General features: G+C 36.3%; 1 non-coding gene across 1 annotated transcript; it reads left to right on the top strand.

Moving 5' to 3' along the window:
• Positions 1–233: 233 nt before the first annotated feature.
• On the top strand, positions 234–352 carry LOC138706830 (5S ribosomal RNA). The gene has a single exon (XR_011334079.1). It is a non-coding gene; the product is annotated as a 5S ribosomal RNA (ribosomal RNA).
• Positions 353–9,178: the final 8,826 nt, after the last annotated feature.

Raw genomic sequence — 9,178 nt, 5'->3', positions numbered from 1 at the left:
ACTAGCTGTTTTATTAATCCCGTGTCAATCCAGCAGTGTGTGACGTTGAAACGTAACCAAACTGCCGTTGATAGATAGATTTATCATCTATCCCAATGACATCCAACGAGCTTGGTAATTTAGGTACAGAGTCTAAGCAGGCAGTTTACGTGTGTGTGTGAGCGAGTGCAGGTTTTATCGAGTGCACCCCAATCCCATCGTCCTCAAGTGCCTACAGATTACGCAGTTTCATCGGCAACGGCCATACCATGTTGAAAATACCGGTTCTCGTCCGATCACCGAAGTCAAGCAACATTGGGCGTGGTCAGTACTTGGATGGGTGACCGCTTGGGAACACCACGTGCCGTTGGCGATTTTTTTTTTACGTCACTATTTCCAGCGTGTTCTAATAAGACTTATGGGATATTATGTTCCCTTCCCTATTCCAGCTATAGCTTGGATGATGACGCCGCTGCATAATTGTAGAGTAATTGATAATTCTTAAGTACTTGCAGCTCCGTATTGAAACTTATGACTGGTAGCATATTCATATGAGACGGTTCACTTCTCTGCGTTTTCTCGAAGAAGGGAATATGTATTCAGGGGATTGTGAACGTACCTCGCGCTCTCCCTAGAAGTTAGAGACATTTTAGGTAAAGAATGTAATATACTGTACATATATGGCTAATTAAAATCCCATTAGTTACTACATTTCAGTGGGTAGTACAAATTCCATAATGAAAATATCTCTGTCCTAGTAGTTGTATCCTTTAAAGAAGCTCGTTGTTTTCCCATGATGAAGGGCAGAACTTGGTCGGTAGAAATTTAAACAGACTGCATTATCAGACCAGGCGTTATTTCAATATCAGCGTTTAGTTTAGGAAATATAGCAATAGCGGAGTTGGGAGAAGTAGTTATAGCATGTACAGTAAGTATAAACAGTTCGCTGTACTGTACAGTGAATATAAATATTTGAATGTACGATGGCAAAACATCAGACATACAGTACGTAGCTCACATATCTTAAAAAATAAATAAATAAAAATAAAGAAGACATTCTGAGGAGTGAGTGGAAAGTGCATATTATAATGAATATTTTTAACTCTCAGTTGACATTGAGAGAGAAAGCCATGCATCGGGGAACCGGTGACTGTTTTTGCGTTACCTTCTGCTATTGGCGTTGTTGGTTAGTAACGAATGAAAGAGGTAGGACGCGGAATCAAATGTCAAAAAACGATAGGGAAATAATAGTAACTGGTTGTATTTCGATCGAGCTCGGCGTGCTGATTCACCAGTGGGGTGTTTCACAAAGTTTACAATCTTTGGAAATTGTGAACTCTGTTTGTAAACTTCTGTTTCACAATCTTTGTTTGTAAAGGTGGACTGTACAAAGGAAATCAAATCTTTACGAATGAAATTTTGCGCTCTTTACAAGTGATATGTTTGTTTCACAACGAAGGAGTAATTTTACAAACGTGTAAACTAAACTTTACTAGTGAAGTTAGCACATTTTCTACAGTAGCCCTGTTGAAATAGCTTCTAATTGTGAATGAAAAAAATAAACACATATGTATAAAATCAATTTTATAGTAACAGGGTACCATTAAGAATTACACTGAAGCAGTTGTGATGTTATTGAGTAGTTCTAGCGACTCAGACGAAGATTTTGCATTTAGGCCTAACGTAGAATTTTCCGGCCACGTTCGTATCATTGTACGAATATTAATGAAAGGTTTCGAATGAATCCCGCGCTATACTTCAGAATACCGCGTTAGTTCTTATATACGAGGAACGTATTTAATAAATACTCGCACTTAAAGAAGAAAAACTTTGCACCGAAAACCAATCACTTAATAATGCAATGTCGGCATTACTTACGCAGTATTCTGAAGTCGTTCCGAATCCCATTTCGCTGTAATCTCTCCTACAAGATATGGGACATCACATGCAACATCTGAAAGGGAAAAGTGGTGCCCTAACCACAAAGCGAGAACTGCATTGGTTGCATAGTAGCTCTCAGTTCCCTGCGTTAGCAGATAAGAACGGAATTTATAAGATTACAGTGTGCAAAAGTTCACACATGGTAGTTGATGTTGTTACAAGATTGAAAAAACTCGAGGCGGGTTATTGATCACCGAATGTGCTTACTCGGGCAAAGGATTTTTATGCTCCTCCTGCTGGGTTCCCTAATGTTGGCGAGGTTATGGATGAAACAATAAAATATACTGATGGACCAGCAGAGAGCGAAGTTGATTTTAATGGATGGACATGTTAGCTGCTCTATCAACTGCATATAACTACGTGGGTCAAATCCATTATTTATCAATTATTTGAATGAATTTCGCGCTAACTTTCGTCAGTTAAGTCGTAGGCTAATTAATGCATTGGTATGCTCGACCAATTGCATGCCGCGAAACTCCGTTGTCGCCGATGTAGCAAAATCTAAATAAAATATATATAAAAAAATATAAACATGTCCATCGATAGTTCTAAAATTACAGCTACTTTACCTCTGATCCTTAGTGATTTTTGTAAACTGTCGTTGGCGATTTTGTTCAACCAATTATGCGTATTTGTAAGTTTGTTTCGCCGATTTTGTAAAGTTCGTTAAAACATACAAGTGAATAAGATTGCATTGTGAAACACAGTTAACAAGCATATGTAATATTTCCGTTGTTAATTGTATATTGTTAATTTGTAATTTGTTAGCGTTGTGAAACATGCCCCCATTTACCTTTAGAGGTAATATCTACATTAATATTTAGTTAAAATTTAAAGAAATTTTAAACGAATGGAAGCTGCATTTTAATTCACCCCAAATTACTATGTTCCCTTTCAGATTATCAGCTGTTGTTGTTGTTGTCGTTGTTGTATTGTAAGTTCTCACTTATTGTTAGCTAGCCGTACCCGTTCGCTCCGCTCCACCTGTTAGAAATAAATATAAAGTAATTACATAATTAAAATAGGACGACTGATCCATGGAACAACTTTTACAACAGCGCAAGATAATCTGCTTCGCATATTACCCAATTTTTTTTTAGCACTGCATTTATTGCATATATATTTTATGTATTTTAACACGATTCAATTGAGCATAGTTAAAATATGAATTATTAAAATAATGGATTGCCAAGCTAAAGTACTATTACTGCATACTAAATCAATACACTCTCGTTGTTCGTTAATTCTCTGAGATTAAAATGCGTGTACATAAATATTATTTTAAGAAATACAGAAAACGAATGTACAAAATAGCCTATCAAATTTTCTGTGCATAAGAAGCTATTTTAATCTTACCTGTCCTCGATTTACTCAGACGTTACTGTAATAACATTATAGCATTATGTCCATCTAGAGAAACTACAGTTTCCAATGGTGAAATAATAACTAATTATACAAATCAGTTAATTTACGAGCTTGTGATATTACTTCATACAAACACAGAAACATTCCCTGTAGGCTATGTTTAATAGCTTTCGATTGTTTGTTGATGTCCAAGGCCCCTGTTTCGATTGTTGTTGTCCAAGGCCCCTTATAGACGAAGTCATTTGTTCTTAATTCATTGCACCGTCTTAGATAGCGTTATTTTAATTTTAAAACTCATTTATCTCATTAAATATCAGTCCTATCAAAATGTTGTAAAAAAATAAAACTTAACGGAAATCATTTTTAAAGGAACATCTGTTATGTAACATTTTTTCTCAAATATCAATAATAAGCGAGATATTTCGATTTATTTAATTAAGGCCCCCTTATAACCCCCCTTTTAAATAAAGTATTTCGAATGCCATATAGCCTAAAATCTAAGTTACAACAAACTTAATTTATATTCCAGTTTTCATATAAATCGGTTCAGCCATTATCGCGTGAAAAGGTAACAAACATACAGACAGACATACAAACAAAATTTTCAAAAATGCGATTTTCGGTTTCAGGGTGGTTAATTATATATGTTAGGACCAATTACTTTTGGAAAATCGAAACTTACCAGAAAAATTTCGGCTACAGATTTATTATTAGTATAGATAGTACGAGATACGACCGCAATTTTGTACGACTAGTGTAATGAAGGAATGCAAAAAATTATTTTGGAACTTTGCAATGTTAGTCTATCATTAAAATAAAATTAAATCTTAATTCGTCCCTTTTGCAGGAGTCTTCTTCATCCAGTATGTTGTTGGCTGATATGGAGGAGGAGGGGGGGGGGGACATGCTCTAAAGGGATAAAATTTGCTTAGCAAATCGATATGGTGACTAACGCTTGCAATGCGTCATAGCTATAATTGTACTGCGCGGTAATTTCAGAGTAATAAGAGTTCAGTTCAGGGATCTGCTAATTTCTTCATATTGTGTTCGGCAATGGAATAGTACCGCAGTAGCATTAAGAGGTTTTTATAATTTGAACTGATATGTGCAGGTATATTGACCCCCCCCCTCCCACCGCTGGCCGACGCGGACTGCAATGACAACAGTAAGCCACACGTCATACGTAAGCCTTTCTTCTTCTTCTTCTTCTTTGCTCGCCTGGCAAATACAGTCTTGGATTTCACATATTCAATTTTTCACAGTCCCAACTCCCTTGCATGGACGTGTTTTCACGTACCTTTAAAGTTTCTCCTCTCATTCATTCAGTCTATTCGCAAGCCTGAGGGTTTTCCGTGGTTTTCCCTAAGGAGCTAAGACAAATGTAGGGATGAGCCCAGAAAGAAAAGGGCATTCACTTCCTTAGACCCTGGTAACTGCTCTTTCTAGAGGAAGGAGGAGGAGAAAGAAACCCCCCCACCCCCACCGACGTGGACTGCAATGACAACAGTAAGCAACACGTTATATGTAAAGCCTTTATTATTATTATTATTATTATTATTATTATTATTATTATTATTATTATTATTATTATTTACAATGGGACTAAAGGTGGTGTAGATACACTATGTCAAATGTGCCACAATCTTTCCTGCAATAGAAAGACGAGGCGCTGGCCACTAGCAATATTTTACAACATGCTAAATATTGCAAGTATAAATTCATGGATAATTTATAGTTAGAAGAACTCAGAAAACAATATCAAGAAAACAATTCATTTTCCAATTGTGTGAAGAGCTGACAAAACCGTGGATGCAGCACCGCTTTGCACGTCCTACTTTACACCGATCTCTGCGGGCAACAATTGAAGAACATCTGAACATTGCTGTGCAACAACAATGCCAGGTAATGCAGCCAGATGGTGAACGTACTGTTTGCTATAAATGTCCTGCAAAGAAGAGGAGAATGATGACAACATTTTGTGGACTTTGCAAAAAGGGGTTCTGCAGAGAACATCGCGCTGTTGTTTGCACTAATTGTAAATAGGACAATAACATGAACGTAAAGACTTTATGACAAACTTAAAATTAAATGAACACTAATGGCTACGAAATGTGTAAAAGTTGTTAAATGTGTGATATTGAGTTGATTTCAGTTAATTAAAATGTGAGTAGTAAAAATTACGAATGCTTACCTTTAACATGAGTACAGTGATGATTACCTGTCTAGGGTTAAGTAGTCGCGTGGTGAGTTTAGGAATTCCCAGACCACCTCTAAGATTGTTTAAAATAAAGGTATTGTAATCGTACGTTTCTGTCTTTTGTCAATAGTAACGTTGACCTTTCTTTTTCGAGAAAACAAAATCTGTTGTACAGTTAAAGGTACTGAAATAGTAAGAAATTTTCTGAAATCCCCACGCGTTTGCAAGTGTAAGTCTCTGTTGTAACCTGTTGATTTACGAGAGACTGTGTGTGCTTTCGTACAGTGTTTCTAAAATGTGCAGTAACGAGTCAGAAATCATTGGAATGTAGTGTAGGTGTGTTTGTTATAACCGGGAATCAATCCGCAGTACTTGACCAATCAACTACGGGAAATATCAGAAAAATTGGCAGGAGTTAGCAAGAAAAACAAAGGTAAAATATCACGTGAACGAGCACCGATACCGAGCACTATGTACAATATACCCTAGAGAAAAAGACAAGAAAACAAAAGTCAACCGCTGCAAGTGTTACGAAGTGGTGTGTGAAACATATAATGAAGAATGTCTGCGGGAAGCGCATCTAGTGAGATAAAGGGTGAAATGGAGGATTCTGCTAAAAATAAAGAAAGGAAGAAAAATGTTTACAGTTAATACAAGTATTGTTTTCTCTTGTGGGTTTATGTTTAGTATAATAGATGTGTGTGTGTGTGTGTGTGTGTGTGTGTGTGTGTGTGTGTGTGAAAAAAGTGAAAAAAATAACAGGTCTGTAATAATAATAGTTAATAATTCTGTAGTTCACTGCAAAAACTGTATAGCCATAAAAGGACAGATGATAATAACGTTGTTATCTTATTCTTGCTGCTGTGTAAGCCTAAGTTTCCACGTGAGGGATAGAAGAGACATGACAACATATAGCATTACAATTTGTTTAATGTGTATAAATTTCTTTAATACTGATTTTTCTCAGAACAAGCTGTGTGAGGGTTAAAGAGTTCTTGCACTGAAGCTCAGAATTATTTATTATTATTATTATTATTATTATTATTATTATTATTATTATTATTATTATTATTATTATTGTGTGAAGAGTTGTATCGGAAGTGCTTTATAGACTAAATTAATAATTTCTATCTTAACTGAAATATTTACATTATATTTCACACAGTATAGTTACAGGTAGCATAAATTCAGATAATGGTTTTTATATGGGAATCTACTTCTTGTGTTTAGAGGCTACATTTATACAGAGTTAATAATTTCTCCCCTATGTAACATATTTCCATGAAATTTTATACGCATCTATGCAAAAACGAATTATGCTCGTGTAATTAGGGAATTAGGGAAAAATTAGTTTTTCTGATAATTTTTAATGTTTTAATAGAAATTATGCTCCTAAAAGATGACTAGCCTGCCATATTTTTCGCAGTTGGTAACAAAATGCTAGATTCATGGATATACTCCATAATTTAGTTGTTCATTATATGTTCAAGAAGTGTTGAATTTTTCTTGGAGAAATTAAGCTCCTTCATCCAGACTCTGAAAAGTGGCTGCTGTCGAATTCGTAAAGCGCCACCAAGAGATGAATATAACATCTAAGTTTGCAGGATGTAGCAGCTAAATTTTAAGCCGTATAGAGTTTAATATTTGATTAATGTGTGGGTAGAAGAATTGAAAGTTAACTCAGGTTTACTTGTAATGCACAGCCTGTTAAATATGTCGTAAAAAAAAAAAAAAAAAAAAAAACTAGTTGCACAAATCTCAGTAAACGTGCCAATTAAATGAATGCTAACGTATTATAGATTGCTTTTCGCGTATTAAATGAAAGTACACATCTTGTCCTATGACCTCCATAAGGGAAGGTTTAACAGTATAAAACAGCCACTGACCCCACGAACAAAAATCAACTGAAGAGCGTGACTTTAAAAAAAAAAACTCATGTTTTGTCCCACCTCTTACTGATATTGATGTTTTGTATGCTGTTGTGCACAATGCCTAGCTTTTGTTTAAGCCTAGATATTACTTAAACTTCGGTTATGATGAAGTTGATTTTCTTACATAGTTTTGCGTTCTGGACAACTGTGCGCCGGCATCTCTCGGAACATCCGAGATCAGGTCCCTATCCCCTCCACCGCAAAGTCAAATAGCGTCTGTCACTTGATTTTGAATATTAAACAAACATACCATCACGGCATTTCCGTTATGGCATCTGGTGTCATCAATAAGCTACAAATAAAGGAAAGAAAGAAAGAAAGAAAGAAAGAAAGAAAGAAAGAAAGTAGCACAGTCACTGTCCTGAACAAGGTACGCAAGTATTATTTTAATTAATGCGTATCGCCTACCAGCCGCCGAAACTATTCGACAGGAGAGTGAATATCCTACACGGTCCTGTAAAAATGTTCTGAATACACTAAATGACGTGTAATTTTTTTTCTATTATTAGGACAATTGAACGTGTCATTGCTCCTGCGGGTTGCTTTGTTTCACACCACAGAGAATTCAGGTTCTCAACCCCCCGGGATTCTAGAGATAAGAGAGCGATGAGGTTAAAGGAGTAGGCGTTTGTTCGTGTTTTTGTTTTTACTTTAGAAAAATTGCGAAACGTGACGCAATAGCGATAAGTTTTATGAACAAGTTTGCTGAATCGACCAATTGAAGGTAATTTATATTTTGCTAAAGAAGAGAGGAGATTAATGAAATCAGTTATTGTAATAATCGTAGTAGATTGAAGGAATTGTTTGTATTCAAACTCCTTTTTGAAATAAGCTGCTCGGATGCTTATCAGGGTGACGGTTATAAATGTTATCGTAATACCCACCCGAGGTCACAAAGGTCACAGTCTTCCGCTTGTCCTTTCCTAAGCAGACCACGTCTGTACTATCGAAAATAATGAGTCACAGTTATAGTTTCGTGAAAGTAAAAAATGTTAGATAGGAGACAAGTAGCTACTCTTATACAATCATAATCACATTTTGTATCCAATATAGTATAAACGAGCTACATGTAAGTACTGTGTAAAGTTTCATTAAAACAATATATTATATATGAGACAAGTCACTAATTTTTGTCAAAACGCATCGTCTATAAAGGGGTAGTTTCTCCTCTTATACAGTAGTGACTATAGTGCGAAGTTTCATGGAAATATGTCACATTTTTAGTCCAGCTAGATTTGCTTTCTGGACCACTTTGAGCCTTGGCGCTTGTGATCGGTCGGACGGAGGATCACTCGTCCCGGCGGCGTTAACCCTTAATTTGGTAAATATATATAATGTGCAATATTATAGAACTGTGAAATTTTTTTTTAATTTTCCTAAGAAACTTTGTTATCCATCGTTCTATTAAAAAATTGTTTATTAACCTATAGGATACATTGCGATATTTGTCAAACAGGCTGTGGGAAAATGCTGATACGGTGAGGAATGGAAAGGGAGAAACCATTTATATTATTGAGGTGACCTTGAACTGAGGGTAGTAGGAACGAGACCTGGAGTACGGTACAACCGGCTCTTCCGAGAAATAACTAGTGGCCCTGAAAAGGGCCTTTTTGCGGGCAGGAGTACCTTTGTTAATTCAAGCCCTCTCGCCGCGGATGCGCCTAGCCAGCTGAATATCCTTGGGCATAATGGTCACGCGCTTGGCGTGGATGGCGCAAAGGTTGGTATCCTCGAAGAGACCGACGAGGTATGCCTCGCTTGCCTC

This window comes from Periplaneta americana, chromosome 9 (assembly GCF_040183065.1).
Source record: "Periplaneta americana isolate PAMFEO1 chromosome 9, P.americana_PAMFEO1_priV1, whole genome shotgun sequence".
Lineage (NCBI taxonomy): Eukaryota > Metazoa > Arthropoda > Insecta > Blattodea > Blattidae > Periplaneta > Periplaneta americana.
This window is presented reverse-complemented; position numbering and strand designations above follow the sequence as displayed.